The sequence below is a fragment of the Ostrinia nubilalis genome, chromosome 25 (genome assembly GCF_963855985.1).
Source record: "Ostrinia nubilalis chromosome 25, ilOstNubi1.1, whole genome shotgun sequence".
NCBI lineage: Eukaryota > Metazoa > Arthropoda > Insecta > Lepidoptera > Crambidae > Ostrinia > Ostrinia nubilalis.
The window spans coordinates 6,197,662-6,220,518 of record NC_087112.1 but is presented as its reverse complement, the minus strand read 5'-3'; the positions used below and the strand labels follow the sequence as shown (position 1 = coordinate 6,220,518).

Sequence of the window (22,857 nt, the reverse complement as noted above, 5' to 3'; positions counted from 1 at the left end):
AGTAGCATGTCTCTGTGAGAGACCGCGTGTGGTCTGCCTTGGGGGCTACTACTAGGTAACCTGTACGTGCTTTACGAAACAAAATTAAGTATTGTAGGTACATTTCTGATCATTTTAATTCATCCTGTCGATCTACTACATTATATCGAAGCTGTTATCAAATGATAAGATTCTTTATTATCAATGTGTTTGCGAAGTCGCGTATCTTTGACTCTGCTAATCACGAAATCATTAAATTTTATTAGTAATTACAGTAGCTAAGTAAGTCGGTACTTACCCCATAATGTAGCCATAATTTATTTTATTTTAATAAAAATGTCACTGGCACCTTATAATGAAGAATAAAACAAAAAAAAAATTGTGTAGTGAATCTCTTCTAACAAATAGGTAATTTATTGTCAAAAACAAAAGAAAAATCATTTAGTGCTGTAAAGACCATTAAACTAAGAGCTCATTTAGTAGCAATTTGTGTCTAAAACTACTTAGGAAAACCATTTGTACGAACTAAACAAAAGTAGTGAAATTATCTGTACCAAGGCCTATGATGTATACGTCATGAACACATGTACACTTTGTCAATAGCGTTGTTTACTTAGGTGAGCTAAAACTGACATCATACTGGCCACGCCACGAGTTATCACCGAAAGAGCATAATTTGGTTCTTGTGTTAATCGTACAAAAATCTTTAATTTGTACATTTTAATTGATATTTAACCCCATTCGTATTCTACAGGCAACTTATGAAAGTTATGAAGACAAAAAACCAGCTAACTGAAAGCCTGGAGATGGAATTTTTTAACCAACTTAAAAAAATTAAGAGATTCTCTATTTGGCAAAAATGTTCTTTGAAGTATGTTCCTCGAGACCAAAAGTAAGGCAAGAATTAATTGAATCTGTAGGTAGTGTTATAAACCCATTAAATTATTTGAAATAAAAAATTAATTATGTTACAAAGCAAAGGTTTAAGGATATAGGTAGTTTGAGAGACAGCACAAAGGAAATTGATATGCATTATCAGTTCATACTAAATAACATATTTGTTTATTACATTTATTGCCATAAAATTATCATTATTCATAATTACATAATGTTTATTAATAGCCGATTTAATTAATTAGCTCCTATTTCATTATAATTTCGGTAATCGAAGAAAATAATAAGTTGAGATCCATTTTACCAAACTATCAGATTCAAAAGGAATGTCAAGAAGTTACGAATAAAACTGAAGTACATATTCAATATTTTAATTAAACTCCAGGCTAGCTATTTTGCAACAATCGTATTAGTATTCTATGCAAGTTCAACATCAGTTGCCTTGACATGGCTTAGGTATGGCAACGGAATGATCAATTTAGTATTAGAATATTAAGTAATCCGAACGATTTCGAAGTGTCTTTTCATGTCAAATGTTAGACGTAAAACCCATTAAATTTTTGTATGAAATATGTGTATGAATCATCTACAACTACATAGAGGAATGTTGAATGTTATTTTTCTATGAATTATTATTTTATTCTTTACATGCTTGGATTTTGAGTCATAATGTGTGATGTGTCATGAAACACAACTTTATTACAACTTTTAACTAGAAATATATTTTTGAAATTGATAAATTGAAAGAAAGAAAGAAAGAAAGTATTTATTTGATGCGAGTATTAAAAGCGTTACAAATAAATAACAACTTAAACACTAAAAACAGAGTACACGCACCAAAATGGCATCTGCTCAGTATAAGCCGTGACGGCAGAGAGCACGTCACGACCACTGGTATTCTGCGGATGCCAGTTCAGAAACATCAATCAACATCATTTACCTACCTACGTGAAACTTGAACATATTTTTATACAGTTTATAAACTCTATATCTAAGCTCTATAAAATAGAAGACAGATGACAACAATGATATTAATCATTGGATGACAACCAAGAACAAGCAACTCATGCACGGGTGAAATAAGTTTAGACTTTATGACATGGAGGGATAGGTGGTGTCTATTGCATTTAAGACTGATAGGCAAGTACTACTATTGTTAATTATGTATGTTTTTGCAAGTTTAAAAGATACTTTTTATAATTTAATTGAAATTGTTTTATTATAACTTATTCACCCATTTATCAGTGAGATGCAAAGAAGGCTATTTTTAGGCACAATAATTGATATGATACACTCATTTGGTTCAAGTTCAGTTCGGTTAATTGTTTTGCTAATCAAATTGTGTTTTACGTAATGCAAAAACTCAAACAAAATTCCATTATTCTTCAAACATCATCAAGATTTCACGGCATTTAAATAAATAGTAATTAACTAAATACAAAATTTTTGGCCTCTTAAAATGCGACTTAAACTTGCTGAATAATATGCTTATAAGTTCACCTTCAAATAATTTCTAAGTAACCCAAAGTTTATGTTCAAGACGTGAAGAAATGCAGGCAGGCAATGTAAACAAAGATCGCAATATACCTGTCAGCAGTACGTTAGTTTAACTTTACATCTGTTTAATATGCTTTTAAGCTCAAGAGCAGAAAAAAACCCTAATGTCTACCAAAAGTCGTTTTTCGGTATTATTGCATCGGCAAAAAGAACTTACTTAATTGATGAAAATGTATAATAATTAATCAAGTGTGCCATCATTCTGTAACACTCCTGTGCAGTAGTATAATTAATTTTGTAATATTTTTGTACCAGTCTAATCTCAGGAACTACCTACCCACTGGTCCGATTTGAAAAAATATTCGTGTTTTAGATAGATCATTTATCGAAGAAGGCTTTAGGCTATTATAACATCACCCTACAGACAATATAAGGGCAAAGCAGTAAAGAAAAATGTTGCACAAACGGGAAATATGATTCAAAGTTCAAACTATTTTCACGCGTACGAAGTCGCACGCACAGCAGCTAGTAAGTAATCTTTATAAGGTAGAGATTTAGGTCAAAAGGAAGATTGACATGCCGAGGCCTTAAAATTTTAATGGTAATCACTCGAGTGCATAAGAATGCGGTCACCGAGGTGGCAGCCTTCTTAGGTCGCGCGTTGTTCCGGTGTATGACTCACTCCCTTGAACATGTTTTAAATATCATACAGTATTTTTGAATATTAATCAACTTGTAATCCAAATAAATGACAGTGGAGTTAAAGAATTAAGTAGTTTGCCATCAGTTGTGTCATTATAATTACCGCGTATTTTATTTAGACGTAAAATTAAAGTCAAAAAAGTTCTTGAAACTTACTGAATCTCTGTCAAATATAATCACTGTTAAATCTATGTAAAGTAGAAACAGGACGTTGTTTTATTTTAATTAGCAACAAAAATAACCCTCTGTTGTTAGTACTAGCTGTTCAAAGGACATTGTCACCGCCTCAGATCATAGTCTATGATCTGAGGTCACCGCATTTCCCAACCCAGAAGCCCTTTAGCCTTAGTAAAGTACAATTATTTAATTGCCGCTTTTATAATTACTGCTATTTATTTGCACAAACTCGACATTATGCGTAGTTCGATGTGCATCGACCTTGAGGAAAGAATGTGGTCCTAAGAATGCTCCTTGCGGACTCTTATTACTACGTATTAAGGTCTTATATGGCTGTATTTAAATGCGTTTCTTTTGCTCCTACGTGTATATCTATCTAGCAATAGATTGTAAGGGCTTGGATGGTTAAGTCGTTAAAATTATCAATGTTCTCATTAAACCACAGTCCTGATAGGGGCCGTCCATAAATTACGTCATCGATTTTTTCAGATTTTAGACCCCCCCCCCTACAATCATCCTATCGTCATTCCTTAATGGACCCCCCCCCCCCCCTTCTTCCAAAATTGACGTCATTACCAATTTAACAAAATTAAAACATTGCAGATTTGAGAAAAATAGGGTATTATATGATTAAAACATGCAATGTGTATATTATTATGTAATATTATTGTTAGAGTATTTTATCTGTAGTTATTACTGTATTTGTGTACATCTATGTTGCATTATGTATGTTTATTATGAGTTATTTTAGTATTGTACGCGCCTTAGCCGCCTCTCACATTTGCAGCCTCACTTACTAGGTGTGCTGGAAGAAATTTCTTTTTAGAAATAATCTTATTGTACGTGAACAATAAATAAATAAATAAGAATGACGTCAATTTCGAAACACCCCCTCCCCCCTATCTATCATTTACCGTCATTCGCAAACCAAACCCCCCCCCCCTAATTTAGAATGACGTAATATATGGACGGCCCCATAGGACCGCTATTCATTGCGATGACGGCTACTGCATCATCAACGCAATCATGTACCGATGTTCTGAGACGTAACCATGTGAATACATTACCATATAAATGCAGTCTTGCACGGTTTAACCTTATAACATTATGGCAAGGTGATTTTATGGCAAAGTTTTATTTAAAAATCTATTTCTTCGAACTGTATTGTTGATAAATTATTTTCCAGATTTTCTGGCTACTTCTAGCATTGCATGAAATCTTTGCTCGAGAAAAAAATTAAATAGAAACGAAACCACTTTACTCAGACCTCCAACCTTCACTCTAGCTCTTCGAAATACGTTATGAACTTGAACTCTGGCAGCTCTTGGTACATTGGGCGGTATAGTTCAGTGGTAACGACCGGCGCAGTGGATCACTGGTAAAAAGCGACGCATAACGTTACATTGCTATAATGATGTGCCGTTGTTCTAAAAGCATAATATTATCATTAGCAAGTTCACTATCTACAACGTATAATACTGACGCCCACGGTCCTATCAAAATAATGTATCTAAATGGACATTTGTTAGGCCAGACGAGTATCATCGTCTTCGTTGAAGTAGATATTTTTTTAAATAAGTCGGAAATATAATTTTGCTTTCCGCAGCAACCTTTTCTTCAAAACCTTGTGGTATTGTTGAATTATTGAACAAGCTGACTTTTCCAAGGTTCGTAAGTTTTAAGCTCGTTGTGATACCTACTTGACACTTGAACGTTTATTTCCAGTGAATGCTAAAATAATTTCGATTTTCATGTAAGAAACCAATTCGGAATATTGAATTGAAAGTTGCGCAATTTGGGAAGTGCCAACTTTCCAGTGACAAAATTAAATTCCGTATTCGAATGGCATCGGCGAAATTGTTAAGTAAATCACTGAATAAGCAATAGTTCTACAGTCCTGCGGTTTTGAGGTATGAATCATTTTCAAAGGCTTATTACACAAGAGAAACAAAATTTTTATGCTTGTTTACGAACCATGAATCAGCTGTTGTTTCCGCAAACTGTTTTGAAACATCATGGGGAAAACAATACACAGTCCCCATAAGTATTACAGGAACCTGATGTTAAAATGACGGACGACACAATAAATAATAGTTGTAGATAAGAATTCAATTACTTTATCATAATGTATGTCACTATTAGAATAATGACATTTCACAGTAAATTCTCGGAAGTGTTTGAGATAACGTTTTTAACCTAAAATTCGTATTACATGGTTAAGATTGTTGCTTATTGCTTGTTAATTGTTCGTTGTTCTTCCTCCAGACTATGAATGAACATTAGAAAGGATTATGGAGAGGAGAGGAAATATTTTTGAGCCAGTTTATTCCGAACGAAACATGCTCAAGAAAGAATTTAAATCAAGCTGGAATCGAGTTTGAAGCGTCTGGTAGCCATTCCCGAATTTTCGGATATGCCTGTATGTACACTAGTGCCGATTTCTCTCTTATATTGTCAGAAATGGATGGATCCAAAACTTCAGATGAGTTTGTAGAGAATACATCGGATAGCCCTTTCTAGATTGAATTTGAAACCACCTTTATTAAAACAAAATTTTCCCCTTTCACATTCTTAGGAAAGATAAGTTTAACGACTGGTTATCTATCTGTTAATCGGACTGCATCTGTGAAATGCCTGATAGTGTAATGGTCCTGGGTAAAATAATTTATAGCATCTTTCATTTGCGTGCACATCATGTCGAACAGTGCTAATTATGATTTCCAATTAGTTGAAACCGCTTTGAAGAGTGAAACTTTGTTAGGTGAACAACATCTTCGAAAAAAACAGTTTAGTACGTTTTGTTCTCAGAAATTCAGCGATTTATAATCACTTTATCAGCGTCCGATAAAATTATTTGGCTATCAAATGATTAGATGCTTTATTTATTGGAGTCGGCATTGAATTGTGAATAAAATATGATTATGTGTCATAAACATGCGGTCATATACCTCATGCCATAATTTTATTATTCACTATTTTTAGAGAAATCAATCGATTTTTTTTAATAGTAATTTTTAAATACGTCACGGGCCATTCCCTCATTGTTTCCAGGTACCAATGAGTAACTAACTACACAGTTAGTAGTCCACATGTTGGCAATGAGTCATATTTTAAACTCGCCTCTACATAATTTGCGTCATGGTCACAACCGGTTTGGTGTCAGTTTTGCCATTCATAGGGTTAGAAGAAGGGGTTGAAAAATCAATACTTCGTACTCGCCATGTGGACATTTCTACTTGGATGCGGACACGTGAACTTACATGTAATTCAATTTTCTGCTGCGTTATAAAACATGCTTTAAAAAAATTTATAACTGAACATTCGGTTGCCTTTCGTGGAAAATACTCGTTTTAAATCTATAGTAAAATATGTAAATTTATTGAAGTAATTCGAAGAAACAAACCGATATTGATCCTTCAGTGGTGTCAGAAGTACCAGGCGCTCATAAGATCCGAAGAGTTCGTTTCAACACGCGAGCGATACTTTGTAGGCGTGTTCACTTTGGCACGGTCAACCAAGAATTCGAGAAGCTCTCATCCGAATTTGTTCTCTAAGAGAAAGTAGTAAAGTTCTTTCAAGATTAACATACACACGTAGGTCAGCTCGGTGAGTCATTGCGCATTGAAATGAAAGGTAAGGGAACTTGAACCGAAGATAAGTTTATGAGATAGTTCGAGTAATGTGTATGTGAAGTATACACACAGTTATGGAGAGCACTGAAACGATCAGCACTTCCAGAGATACTTAAATCAAACAAGCATTTTGAGTTGAGACAAGCATCAAATAGAGTTCTCCTTCAGTCAATACTTGTTCAATTTGTTATTGAATCAATAATAAATATTACAAACGTCAAAACAGTTAATGCCAACTTATTTATTCTTGCATCGCCTGAGCTCTCCCAGGAACTACGTACAAGGAAATATTTCTTGTGGCGTTTATTTACCTCAAACTCAACTAGAGCTCGGCAAGCTAATATCCTCCTTGTTGCTAACAATAGAAACGCCATAATTGTCTGCCGGAGATGCCTTCAAAGGTCCTTTGCAATTCCAACATGGCGGAAATGGTGCGCGCGCGCCGTGCAATGTTTGGCTACAAATAGCTAATCGCGACTGATTTAGCTAACCATGTTGGTTATTGCATTGCACGTTGGCATGTTGGTAACGGTAAATTCGTTTTATGTGGTCGCATTTGGAGCCGTGACCATATTGAGATCGAATCTTGGGCTTGGACGTCGCGTGTCATTGGAATTATTATTTCTAATACTTTTGATGTCGAGCCATTGATAGTGCCGTTATGCGGATTAGCGTGCTTCTTTGTTTTATTTTGTCTGGGTTTTCTGTCATGCACTGGTGCTTATCTTTTTATTGCGTATTTTCGATGAAGGCTATGTCTGCCTCTACAATAATTAATTACATTACATGTGTAAATTAGAGTCGTATTCCACATCGAGGGATGACTGATGGCTCTCGTCTCTCTCCCTCCCATTGGATGCAAAATTGAAGTACAAACGAAAGACATTACAATTATAAGTCAGAAGATCATTTGTGTTTCTAGTATCCAAATTTATTTGACCTACGATGATACAAAATTTTAAACTGGTTTGGTGTGGACTGATATTTTTTTTTGTTTTATTAATAAATGGGCATTTCTCTGTAAGCTCGTACAGGTCCCATACAAATGCTGTCCTGGCAATTATTTTTAACATTTTCCAAAAAACCGTGATCCATTTCAAAGAAAATTGACTATTATTTTAGTTAGATAAGGAGTCCCACTGAAATTATTAATATTTTCCGAGTTATTAGCGATTTTCCAAGAAATCATGACAGGGGACTGTTAATTGAGACAGAGGACTGTTATACTTTAAGAAAAAGTCATTTTAAATTGATCAATTATTTATTATTTTATAGCAAATCAATAGTAAACAAAATGTCTTTATAAAAAATTAACAGAAATAACAACTTTCCTTAATAAACATTCATATCAAAAATTAACCTTAACCTCTGAGGCACTGAATTCCGAGTACCACCCGTTCCTGCTATTTCATCATCAAATCTTTGAGGGGAATTTGTGGTCAATTCAGGTTCAGTAGATTAAAGATTTTCCGTTATAATGCTCACAAGAACCACTGTTGCAAAAGCAGCTGACACTTTTCATTGTTAGTCATCAACATCATTTCAGCACTGGACGTCCACTGCTGAACATAGGCCTCCCGCCCTCCCCCAATGACTTCCACATCGCACAGTTGGTAGAGCGGCCTGCATCCAACGCCTTCCTGCTACCTTTATGAGGTCGTCGGTCCACCCACAAGGTGGCTCGGTGTCGCTTGTCTCTTGCTGCGTTTTCCGGTACATGGCCTCTACTCCAGAACCTTGCTGCCTCATTGTTAGTGTTTTATATTTATTTGGAAAGCCGAGGATGGACCAGGAATAAATACTAGCGACCTGATGCACATATTTGTGCAATTTCAGGCAGAGGACTGTTGCCAGGGGACTGTGTATTTCGGCTAGATTTCACAATATTTACGAAAATGATGTTAAATAGTGTTTTAAGAATCTACCGATCAATTGAGACGTAAATATTATATCAATTTATACTTTATTTAGAGATTATTAAGTAATTAACATGCATATTATGACTTACCAGAGGACTGTGTGTGGTAGCGATTCAAGCGCGTGTTCACCTCACAAATGACGCTCTGACACTAAAAAAATAGGCATCTCAACGCCGCATTCGGCAAGGTTGCCTATTTTATAGCAATTGCATTTCATTTCACTCAAAAAAAACATCGTAGCTATTATAGTTTTTTTATATTATGAATTTAAATTTTTGGCAGGGGACTGTATTAAAATTCTGGGGACAAAGTTTACAGGAGTTTACTAAATAAATAAAATTGGTAATGAGAGCTTGTTTTACGAAAATAATATAATTTCATTATTATTCTTTATGCTATGAGCTGCCAGATGTATGTAGTTTCAATATCTTCTTCGTAAATCTCATTTCTAGGATGAAAAACAGTGATGGGGACAGCCAGGGGACTGTATTTTTCGGGCTTCAATCGAGTCTAGAAAAAAACTAAAAATAGTTATGGTTCTAAAAACAAAGGGCCCGTAAAGTTTTGGGGTTAAAGTTTCATTACGAGTGTGTTTTTTTTAAATATTTCAATTGCTTTTTGAAAAAATCGGCCGGGACAGCCGATTACGAGCTTACAGAGAATCGCCCAAATAGCAGTGGTTCCGCTATCTTAAATTCTATTAATAAATGACTTTGGCTCCATTAACTCTTGTTATTTATTGTCCTATCCTATAATATCCACGAATGGATTTCACATTCACTAGCTCTCGCGAATAATAGCAAGACCTATCATCATAATTTGTCAGAGACACGCACAAACCAACATTGTTTTTAGTTCAACTAACTCGATGCAAATGTCACAATAACTTTCGCATCTAATCGCCTGACCGTTCGTCCGTGTCGTTTCTAAGCGAATGTTTGTTCAGCAGGTTCGAACTAATGTGCACACGGTTTTATGAGTCCACTCTGTTTGACATACTGATTTGAAGTAGAAATAGTATTAGAGAAAAAAGTAGAGCTACAAAATTAGATTGAACTGCGTCTTTTGGTGGAAAGAGAGCTTGCCCTCATAATCCCTCAAAAATTTTATTTATGCATAACAAGGCAGGTATTTGACCACAATCGCACCTGATGTTAAGTGGGATGCAGTCTAGGATGGTACATATCTGCCCTGTTAGTGCCTATTCACTCTCGCCTTGAAAAGGCCTGGATTATAGTCTTCGGAAAAGACAGCAGCAGGCAACGAATTCCAGTATCTCTGTAGTCATAATTCAAATGTCTTAAATCTTCGCCTATCATTAAAATGAATTAGCTAACTGACAGATTACAAACTTAATGGGACTGTTAAGGAGATTTTCAATTAGATTTGCCACTCATGAGCTTTATACCTTACCATATTTAGATACAAGCCCTGATTTGAGCTTTAATTTAATTAATTCAGTATACACCTTTGACAGAGGGTCCACTAATGTAACCAGCGTTTCTATCAAAATATAAAGCGTGTTCTGTACATTTAGCTGACAACCTAATTGGTTACATTAGTACAGTCAGCGTCAAATAGTTCGTGACACCTAAGAAGGTAGCCAAAAAGTTCGCAACACGTCTTTGTTACAATGAGGGCTATCGTTTTAGCGCTCACCAGTTAGCGCCACTGTAGAGTAAGGTCCTGTCACTTGCTAGTAGCGAAGACAGTGGCACCAACTGGTGAGCGCGAAAGTGGTAGGAGGACTATCGTATTTGCACTCATCAAGATGGCGCCACTGTAGAGTAAGGTCCTGTCAATCGCCAGGGGTGCCAACTGTTAAGTATAAAAACGATAGCCCTCATTGGAATAAGGTTGTGTTGTCATCTTTTTAGTCACTTTGGGTGTCACAAACTATTTGACGCTGACTGTACCATAGTGGCCGAGTTTTAAAGAATAGAGGTGTAGAACTAATTTGTTTCAAAAACCATTGTGTAAATAAAACGGACGATTTACCTGACACCAATCACACGAATAATGATTGATATGTTTACTTTTTCTAAAACTAACATTATTTATAAGAGTTAAACGCAATTTGCTATACATCAATTAAACGAATAATTAGTGACGTCTTAAGTTAAGACTCTATTATGGTCTTAATAGCATCTTAATTAATGTCTGTATCAAACTGTTATTTTATAACTGTTATTAGATGTCTGAGGATTGTTATGTGAGTTAAACAAAAATATGTATTAGTCACTGATTTCATTTGCGCGTAAGGAAGTACGCATTAATTACAATAAATTACACAATATGAGTAATACAAGCTGTAGTAAGTTATCTATGCTTGAAGTATTTTTAACTGGCAAGTTAACTTGTGAACTGACTGATGTTACGCCCCCCAAGTACATAAATTAATTAAATTGATTGCTAATTTATTCTTTAGTATTGTTAATATTTTCCTGATTATTCTGTTACGGTGAATCATAACGGCAAATGAAGATATCTAAATGTTAATGTCTATTTTATAAAATCTATTTTACAACCATATAAAAACTTATTAATATTTTTTAAACAAAATTGAAAAACGTTTCTGAGCTGCATTCGGCCAAAAACCGGTTGGTTGCACCTGTGAATGCCCAAGCTGGCTCCAAAATTAAGGAGAACAATTGCATCGGATTGGATTGGAGCCAATATTGTCGAGTCACTGCTGTGTAGAATCATTCTTTTATAAGTATTGAGGCGACTTTGGAAGTACCATATTACCTTATAGGACCTTCTTACTCCAATAACTATTGTATTGTTTTATATTGGCTTTAGTCTCATAATAACTTCGTGGTTTGGTGTTTAGGGAGGTCTTACTTGATCCCTTACATTAGCCATCAGTTTAATTCATGTTCATGACGGCTCATGATGTCAGATACCACACCACCATAGCTGTGACATCACTGTGGAAGTAGAAAAGCCTATGGCCTAGCCTTAATGCAGGTTATAGTATCGTTCAGCTAGCGCTTTTGGTACCTAACTTGCCAAACTGGTAGGTCTGCGCTTGATTTTCTTTTGTCTGTAATAAGTAAGAAGAGGCCGAAGCAAAAACGCTAATGGTATAATTTCTATTCTAGAATTAATCTATTTTGATTTAATACTATCTGCTATTGTCTATTAGTCATACCATTCCTTATAAATCGACTCCAATGACTAATACGTTCAGTGTTATTTAACCTTTAACACTTAGTACTATTAATCTATGCTATAACTGTAGTCTGTAACATTGTTATAAAGCCAGCCCATTGTTCGGTTCAAGAGGATAATAAACTGCTTTTTAAAGGGTCGGTGGCTTAAATTAAACGGCATTGTTATGACTCCCAGTGTGACCTAGTTTAAACGAAACTCGCTAACGATTGTGGAGACGGCAGTTATAATTATTGCAATTTTAAACGTAAACAATCCGAGACTATTTATAGGAGATATAATTGGGCATGTAGTACTGTTACATCAAACATTTTTGTTGCAAAATGGAACTTAATACAACTGTAAGAAGATACAGCATTTGGTGATAAGCTTGACGTGCTGTCATTCGTACAATACAAATTCAATAAATTATTATTGAAGAATTGAAATTACTTAATTTAAATTTTAGGCCAATCATAGGACATAATCTCTGAGATTAATCTTAAATAGAATTTTGAGCGTCATTTAGCAATAAATCTTATTGCCTATACCACAAAAGACCTAGAATCTGCTTTAGATAAGTCAAGTCCTTGACTTCTTCTATCTTAAAGTGAAACTATTTTAATGTGGATTGCATAGGAAATCCTTATCAAATGGATAGGCTGGAGCACCTACAACAAACCAGTTAATGACTGTATGTATTGTCATATTATCATGGCATCCGGATCCGTTGTATGAAGCTACGTGACGATAACATTGCTTATCTATGGTCTGCGCCTATAGACTGTCAATTTGCTACGTTCGTCGTTTCACCAAATGACATCCACTGCTGGACAAAGGCCTCCCCAAAGTATTTCCACAACTACCGGTCCTGCGCCGTCCGCATCCAGGTGCTTCCCGCGACCTTCACCAGATCGTCGATCCATTCAGAAGTTTTCTATTGAAAGAAAAAAGATCCGTCCATCGTCACAACTTTCACTATTATTATTATCAGGATATTGATTGTCGTTGCGCGGCTTTATTCAAAGACTTTACACAAAAAATCTTAAACTATGTTTTTAAACAATAAATTAATTTCAATTTTATTAGCTGTATTATTAATGAGTCAATAACTCACTTGCGCTTCTTTTGTTTTGTAACATAATGTGTAACTTGTTCCTGTTTATACTCAGCAAATGTACAAATTGAAACATCGCATATTATTATTAATTAATTAAAATTAACGATTAGCTAATGTATCTTATTACATAACTTTCAAATGTTCGGCTTCATACATTTTTAACGTATCGTTTAGCTCATTCTTCCTGTATCATTTTTCTGTGATATATCTGTTTTTAATGCCAATAAAAAGGTTTTGTAAAATCCATTCTGAAAAATTCTGAAAATATCTTGTAACACTCTTTATTGCTTACCAAGAGCATAAATATGAATCTTCATAATAATATCTCTAGCTTTAAAAAGAGCTCCACAAAAATTCATCCCCTATATCGTTTACCTTCTATAATTGTCCATAGCTCATGTACGAGTATGACAGCAGTCATTGGATCAGCCTATTTTGCGTTAAAACAAAGATCTATCTATAATATTAGTACAGTTAATGTACTATTATGTAAAATGATACTAGGGCTGGGGTGCGACGTGGTATACACGATAAGGGCAATAGGGGTGGCCATCATTATACATCACCACCCCTCTGTAAGACGTTTAGTGTGATCTATTCAATGTTATTTATGTTACTTTACATGACTTTACGTTTGGAAGTCGTTTTCTAACATGGCGTCTAGCCAACCAAGACATCGTAGTGTGCCTGAGAATAAGATGTTTTAACTATTTTTTATATCCCTATCAGCATTTTCAGTAGAAAGGTAATTTCAAAAATCTAATAATCAAACATTCTAATAATTTGGTATATATCTTGAAATGAGTAGGTATTCCCTGAAGGAATCATTATTTCTTCTCAGAAACATAATAATTTACTACAAAGTAAAATAAAATTCAAAAGCGAATAGGTATTATATTTTTCAAAGAATTAAATTAGCAAGGTTATTCCATGTTTAGGGATTAATTTCATTGAGTAATAAACTAATTAGGTACTTATGTTATTGGTCAATAACATACCTAATTAGTTTAGTCGTTGTGGTCACAGAGCGGGGAATTCCGTAATTTGTTGGAATAAGTTGTGTCATTTTTTTATCAAATTATTTATTTATTTATGTTGTATTGTATTATATCACTGTCGTGAGTCATAAAGACTGGACTGAAGCCGTATAGCAATAGGTAACTATTGAGTAATCTGTGACTAGTTCTAAATCTATTGCACAACGAAGTTCTGTAATGCTTTCGTCAGTTTCTCACCCTGAAAATGACAAATCTTTTCCTTTACATTTTCTAGGTGAAGGTAGCAGGAAGTACCTGGATGCGGGCAGCGCAGGAACAGTGCTTATAGAAATCCTTGGGGAGGTGTTTGTGCAGCAGAATCATTTGGCTGAAACGAAATCAGCTGTTAACCACTTCACTGCCAAGTTTCTTTCTGATTGACCAGTCTTTTTTTTTCGTGTTTTTTTTTGTTTCTTTTATTACCTTTCTGTTGTGTTATTTCAAATTGTATTTGTTTTTTTTTTCTTATTGTAATTTTTCGGTTTTTAAACTAAAACCATGATAATACCACGATGAAATTGTTCCATCATAGGCTTGTAAGACCCATATTATTGTAATCAGCTGCTTATCTCCGTTCGATAACGGTGTCATAAAAGATACAGCTGCATACGACTACAGCTGGTTTGCGCATTTAGGCGAAGATAAAAGAATATTGTTTATACGGATAAACTCTAATGGATTTTGGTTCAGATAATAATATTGCAATAATATTGGGGCTATAATATGTATTTATGACGTGTAGCTTAGCGAATCAGTCATGATCAAGTTTATGCTTGAACGCAGTATTACGTATCCACATTTTCTATATAAAATGACAGCTGGAACCATGTGCGACCTAATGACTAGTAAGCAGCATTGAATTTTATTTTGTCTGGTGCATATTTGGAGTACACTGTTTTTGCCAATGTCATGTATTTAAATTAATTTATTTTATTTATTTATTTAAGTTTTCACTAAGCCCTTCTTCTTCTTCTTTTCCCTGGCTCTTTTTCCCCTCTTCTTTCCTTTCTTTTCTTTTTTTTCATCTTTTTGTCTGTCCTGGTTTAAAATAAGCCCTTTACAATAATTATTTTTACCCATTTCAATCACTTTTTTAATATCAGTCATAATAAAAAAAAATATCTTCCTTAACTTTCTCATTTGAAGTTCTGTAAAATCTCCAAAGTATGTTAATGCCGGGTCTTAAAGCCGTCTAAAAGGTTTAGTAAAATCCTTCACGGAAAGCTTGCTCTTAACGACTCAGACTGTCTTATCCAATTAACACAGACACATTTGTGGTTAGTGCTGTGTGCTTCATTTAACTAAAATTGTTTGATTAAAAACTGTCGTTTATCTGTGCCATTTTGTTCTTGTTCTTTTTATCTGAATGCGAAATAGGTACTTTTTTTTAATTTATTTATGTATGAAATTGTTAATAAATCGATTGTTTACAGGAAATTTTATGTTACAGTGGATATTTTCATTTATTTACGTTTATTCCGCATTATAATTTGACTTTCCCTAGGTTAGGATTATGCCACATTAAATCTTTTTTTATACAAAAATCAAGAAAGGCTCTTATTATTCATACAAAAGTACAAATAAAAAAACATGAAAAACTAACATTTTACGTTAATAAATAAATTATACATTGTATGATTATAAATAAGTACACAGTCTACTAAAAGCAACGCAAAATACTTAGTTTACGTTGTAAGAAACAGAAAAAAAACAGCACTAAAATACAATTAAAGAAAATTTATTAATTGATGCACTATTTCCCAAATAACAAAATGCGACGAGTCAATTTACTCACCGTTCCATAAATTACATTAATCATGAAACGGACAGTCTTTAATTAAACAATGACAAGCCACATCAGTAATCAGTATCGATAAAAGAAATTAAGAGTTGTCGACTCGATTGTTGCGTAAATCGTTCGGCACGCGAACACGCACGATTACTCGAATTTGAAATCGAAATAAGACTGGAATACATAAGCGAAAGGTTTTGTTACACAATTAATTGAGATCTAGATGTTTGGGCCTGTTTTGTAACGAGCAAGTATTGTCGGGCTTGGAACTAGTGTTGCCAGACTCTGGATTGGCTATTTTGGGACTAAAGTTTCAGATGGATGGAAGGATAAAGTAGCAGATGATATGCGATTCAGATATGATAACTCTTTTGTCATACGATTTTTTGGTTATTAAAGTATTGGAATGATAGTTCAGAATGATACGAGTATTATTTTACAGTTTATTACAGTACAAAGCGAGACTGTCTTCTCTACATATTGCCTGGAAGACATTTGTATTTCTAGCGAAAACACTGACTTCAGCTTATGCTATTTCTGTAGACTACTGTAGAGTATCTAAATGGAATACTCCTAATATTAATACTAAAAGGATTTCTTTTTAAAAAGATTTTTCATTTATTTCCAATTTAATTTTATGCCAATTCTTACATTGTCTTTCCAAATACGAGTACATAGACCTAACTTAAAAATAAATTATGTCCTGCAAATTGGAAACGCCTGGTGACTGCCCAGTAGTGCCTTGACTTTTAGATTTCCTGCATCGCGTTCCACTTTATAAACTCTTTGTCATAGACAAAGACAAACCCTCTGGGCTTTAGCGTCGGATCATTAATAATGCATCATAGACACACATCATAGTGTTACATACGCCTGATTTATTGTGCATAGAGTTTCAATCGGGCAATAAATGGAAATGAAAATGAAGATAAACATCTAAAGGTTGCTGAGGTGTGGGAACTCGAGTTCTTTAGATGGAGTTAACTTTAACTTGTTTTCAATATTGTTGCAAACTGTCAACATAACTCAATAATCTGTGTCTTTGCGTTAAAGTGTTTACTGAATTAATTATTTCTCACGTTTTTATTTATTTAATACGTCAAAGCTCGATTAATTTGAATTAAATTAATATTGTTCATGATTATTGATGTGCCGTTCCCGAGAACGCTCTCCCAACTGAGAATATTCTCGGGAGCGCTCCCGGGAGCGTTCTCCTAAGTGAGAAAGGTTGAGAATCATGTTTATCAAATTGAAATAAACAAACTTTCTTAAGTAAATTAGTATTAAATTAAGTCGACAGATAAGTGTATATTATGTTGGAGTTTGGAGCGTAAGAAGGAAAAGACCACGAAGATTACCACGGATTTATTTTAGAACATACAGCACACAGAGACTACATGAGATCGAGTGTTTGATCCAGAAGTCTGGAAACCTTACATTGACAGCGGAGTGCCAAATTCAAATATTCAAATATGCTTGCGTTTAACCAAAAAGTTTCTAACTTTCCAACACTGGCCCTTAAACGCAAGCTAAACTTACAATAAATACATTTATAAAACACTTAACACTAAAGAAACACAACACAAATACAAAGTTAACATTTTAAAAAACTTAAGTTACAATTAGCTTTAATTCAATTGTTAGCATTAAGTAACTTAAATTAAAGTTAGCAATTGACACACAAACTTATTGTGTTTCTCTTTACATAGTGCTTTAGTTAACACATCAGCTAACATAACAACAGTTGACAAATATTTAATTTCAACTATTCCTTTGTTTACAATTTCTTTAATAAAATGATGACGAATATCAATATGCTTAGTTCTAGAATGAAACATATAGTTTTTACATAGTTTTATAGCAGATTGATTGTCATTGTAAATTGTTATTCTAGGCATGGTACCAAAAATCTCACATATAAACTTTCTAATAAATAGAGCTTCCTTACATGTGTCAGACAACGCCATGTACTCCGCCTCAGTACTGGACAAGGCAACAGTACGTTGCTTGCGACTCTCCCAAGTAACGACTGACTTACCAATAGTAAACACAAAGCCTGTGTATGACTTGCGGTCCATGTTGTCTGACGCCCAGTCAGCATCAGCATAAGCTGAAATATCCATGCCCGACCTAGAAAACACAAGAGCAAAATTACTAGTACCCTTCAAATAACGTAAAATTCTCTTCGCAGCTTTCCAGTGACTTTCTCCGAAGCAATCGTTGAATTGACTAAGGTAGCTTACGGCATGACTTATATCAGGTCTCGTGCAAACTGCCACATACATCAGTGAACCAATTAAACCTCTGTAGTCGTAGGTCTCATCTTTAGGTTCCTTGCAAAGTTTCAGTCCCGTTTCCATGGGTGTTGCAATAGGTTTACAGTCCTCCATTCGAAACTTCTTCAATACCTTCTGTATATAGTTTGACTGAGTGAGGTAAATTTTATCATCTTTCCTCATCAACTTCATCCCAAGTATGTGTTGAGCTGGCCCTAGATCAGTGATTTCGAATTCATCCTGCAATCCTTTCTTTATATTATCCCTGTCTGGAAAACCTGGAGATGAAAATACAATTAGATCGTCCACATACAATGCAATGATCATCATCAATCCATTTTCAGACTTCGAGAAAACACAAGGCTCAGAATTCAATTGACTGAACTTCAGCTTGTTGCATAAAACCTTGGTAATCTTGTCATACCAAGACTTGGAGGCCTGTTTAAGTCCATAAACAGCCTTATTAAGTTTATATACCATTCCTTCACTACCTTTCACCTTGAAACATTCTGGCTGCTCCATATACACAGTTTCTTCCAAATCACCATTCAGGAATGCAGTTTTTACATCCCAATGTTCAATATCAAGGTTATACTCTGCCGCTACTGCCAAAAGCATCCTGAGAGTAGAGTATCTAACCACAGGTGAGAAGGTTTCTTGATAATCTATACCATATTTCTGTGTGTATCCCTTGGCAACCAAACGAGCTTTATATTTCAATAACTCACCATCAGCACCATACTTCCTTTTGAAGATCCATTTGCATTGAACAGGCTTACGACCTGGTTCAGGCTTTGTTAGAGTCCAACATTTGAGTTTATTGAATGAATTATACTCATCATTCATCGCCTTCCGCCAGCTGTCTGAATCAGTTCCACTCAGGGCCTCGGCTGCAGTACGTGGTTCGTCGGGGTAGCCGTCGACCGATCCCACAAGGTTGGCCAGCAGAGGAGACTCTGGAACATCTTCATATGAAGTGTCTGTTGACATCTCCGCCTCAGCAATAGAGTCTTCACCTGGAACATAGGTTTCATCCGAGCAATTTTCTGTGTCATCGCTAGAAGAGTCTTCTGTTGTACTCGTGCTGACTTCCTGTGATAATCTCATGTCATCAGAAATATCAGATCTCTCATTGGATGACTCTGATTGCTGAATTTCAACAGAACTCTTGTTGAAGTCAACAATTATGTGTTGATCAACATTTTCATCATCTGACATGTTTTTATTAGAGAATTTATTTTCTAAAAACACAACATTGCGAGAATAGACACATTTTGTCGGATTATGTAGCTCTAACAGCCGATATCCCTTAGACTCATATCCCACAAATATATACGGTTTGCTTTTCGAGTCTAGCTTTCTTCTATTCTTTACTAAAGAATATGCGACGCAACCAAAAATTCTTAAATGGTTTAGATTTACCTTTTTATTTGTCCATTTTTCTTCAGGTGTCACTCCAGCAACGGCCTTCGTAGGACTTCGGTTTTTCAGGTAAACCGCTGTATTCACTGCCTCAGCCCAGAATTTCATTCCGAGGCCAGCATCTCGCAGCAAGCACCTGACCTTCTCCATCACAGTCCTGTTGGCTCGTTCTGCGACGCCATTTTGTTGTGGACAGCCTGGTATGGTCTTCTGGTGTTTGATCCCACACGCCTTCATATAAGCCTGAAATTTAGAACTCATATATTCTCCGCCTCCATCACTTCTAAGTACCTTTATTTTCTTTCCGGTTTCATTTTCCACAAGAGCTTTGAATTGTTTAAAATATTCAAAAGTTTCATGTTTGAATTTCAAAAAATAAACAAACTGCTTCCTTGTGTAGTCGTCAATGAAACTAAGAAAATATTTAGCTCCCCCTAGAGATGGCTGTTGCATGGGACCACAAAGGTCAGTGTGAACTAGACCTAACACCTCTGTAGCTCTACTATACGACTTTTTGGGAAATGGCAGCCTACTCTGTTTCCCTTCAACACATGACACACATTGCTGAAAAGTCGAATTATTAAAAGAAATACCATTAGCCATACCTTTCTGTAAAAGTTGCATACTTCTCGAGTTCAGATGTCCAAGACGCTTATGCCACAAATCATGGGATGTCGTGTCTACTGCTGGCGACGCCACTATGGTACACTCCTGTTCCACAGTACTGGCGTTGTCTGACACCGTGTCGAGTTGATAAACACCGTTAATTTGAGTGCCAGTAGCTAGAATTTCATCACCATTGTAAATAATACAAGAATTTCTGACAAATTTGACAACATAACCCTTTTTTGTCAAAGCACTGACAGATAATAGATTAGTACTTAAGTTAGGTACGTAATGAGTTTCACTTAGTGTCCTTACACAGTCTTTTAAACGAACCTGAACTTCACCTAAGCCCGCGGTCGATAGCATTTCACCGTTTGCAATGCTCACTTTAAAAACCTTATTACGATCGCACTTCACCATCACTTTTTCACTATTACACATGTGGTTTGTGGCCCCAGAGTCTATATACCACACGTCACTTTTCACCTTCACGGAGAGTGCCGACAGATTAGCCTTGTTCTTCTTCCATGGCTTCTTCTGCTGTTTCTGACTCTGCTACCATGTTGGAGTTTGGAGCGTAAGAAGGAAAAGACCACGAAGATTACCACGGATTTATTTTAGAACATACAGCACACAGAGACTACATGAGATCGAGTGACTGATCCAGAAGTCTGGAAACCTTACATTGACAGCGGAGTGCCAAATTCAAATATTCAAATATGCTTGCGTTTAACCAAAAAGTTTCTAACTCTTTGGCTCGTCCCCGGAGGTCTGTTCTTTGGACGTTGAACTCCTTTTTGGACAGTTCCGCAGCATGTGTCCTCTGGCACCACACCCGAAGCACTTTGGGTTCTTCTGTGTAATCAGTGCCGTTTCTTCAGTTTTCTCTTCCCGTCTTTGGGTTTCCTGAAGTAATTTAGCTGAGATGACTTCCGTACTTAGTTTGGAAGATGAGTGCTCAATCGCCATGATGAGCGGGTCGTAATCATCTGTGAGCCCACTCAGTATGATCACCGCAACGAGTTCGTCGTCCAGCGGCGATTCAATTTCACTCAGTTGATGTGAAATTTCTTTTATTTTGTTTAGGTAAACTTCCATTGAGTTACACTCCGATAATTTCGTATTGAAGAGACTCCGCAGCAAGCCCAATCTCCTGCTCAGACCACGTCCCTCATACGTTTTCTGAAGTATTGTCCACGCTTCGTGGGCACTTTTGGCAGTGCGTATATGCGGGATTATGGTCGGCGCCACGGACAGCGCGATGCGCGCTAAGGCCTTATCATCCTTCTTCTTGTCCTCGTCGGCCACCGCTTCTACGCAGTCCCACAACTCTTCGTGGATTAGCACCATTCGCATCGAGAACTTCCACGTGGAGTAATTTTCTGCCCCCTTTAGTCTCTCAATGCAATTCTGACCGAATCCCATCGAAGCCATCTTGAATACCGTTCGCCGCTTCCGGTACGGTAATAATTCCAAGTGCGCGATGTATGACCAATCTCGCGGAAATATGAGCGCTTTTCACTTCTTGTAACTACGCTCTGCTACCATGTTGGAGTTTGGAGCGTAAGAAGGAAAAGACCACGAAGATTACCACGGATTTATTTTAGAACATACAGCACACAGAGACTACATGAGATCGAGTGTTTGATCCAGAAGTCTGGAAACCTTACATTGACAGCGGAGTGCCAACTTCAAATATTCAAATATGCTTGCGTTTAACCAAAAAGTTTCTAACTTTCCAACATATTAAACAATACACTCTATTTGCAGTGAAAGGCTATATTCCCAGTGTTCCCGAGAATATTCTCGGGAACTTTCCCGGCAATATTCTCGGCAACTGCACCTTTATTATATTTTATTTTTTTCGTCGTGAAATGTCGTTTTAATGATATGTAAGATGACAGAAATTTCTTTTTACACGTAATTAAATAATGTAACTGTCCATTTTTTCGTTTTTAACACGCTTTTATTAGGTCGTCGTGTATGTAACTAACTATGTAATGGAATCTTAGAATCTGAATTACACGTACTTCTAAGTCTTGTATCATCATGAAACTTGGCAATTATAATGTAGATTAGATGACAATACAATATTGTGGTACCAGCTGGTCTGATGATGGGACTGGAAGGTGGCCAAAGGAATTCCTAAACGAAACGGTGGAATCACATCGAGTTTGGGGTCATTGGATTTGTCTTTTCGAGATCTATAAGTGCTAGATAATGTCCAGGGTCCTAATGATGGAGTCAGGAGGTGGCCATAAAAACTCCTAAACGAAACGGTGGAAACTCATCGAGTTGGGTTCGTTGGATTTGTCTTTTTGAGCACTTTAATGCTAGATGATGTCCAGAATCCTGATGATTTTTGGCCTTTTAGTGCTGTTAGTAATTAAAAGCGTGTTTTTAGTTTTTTAAACTATTCTTATTTGACATTAAGGACATATTTCACAATCGCTTAGTAAGGGCCTGTTTCGCCACTTCTGGATAAGTTGTGGATAGCTTGTCTGACGGATCATTTGACTATAAAAATTATAGAAAATACGTGCTAGCTAGACTGATCCGACACTTACCGAATATATCCCGGACATTAGTCTATACGAGATTAGAATGGTTCTCAAACAGCTGAAAAACAGCAAGGCACCGTAATCACGGCT

The 22,857-nt window shown here is 35.8% G+C and overlaps 1 protein-coding gene across 1 annotated transcript in view; it reads left to right on the top strand.

The window, feature by feature from the left end:
- Positions 1–22,857, top strand: part of LOC135084186 (plastin-3) — a 65,470-nt gene that overhangs the window by 471 nt on the left and 42,142 nt on the right. The window lies entirely within an intron of this gene.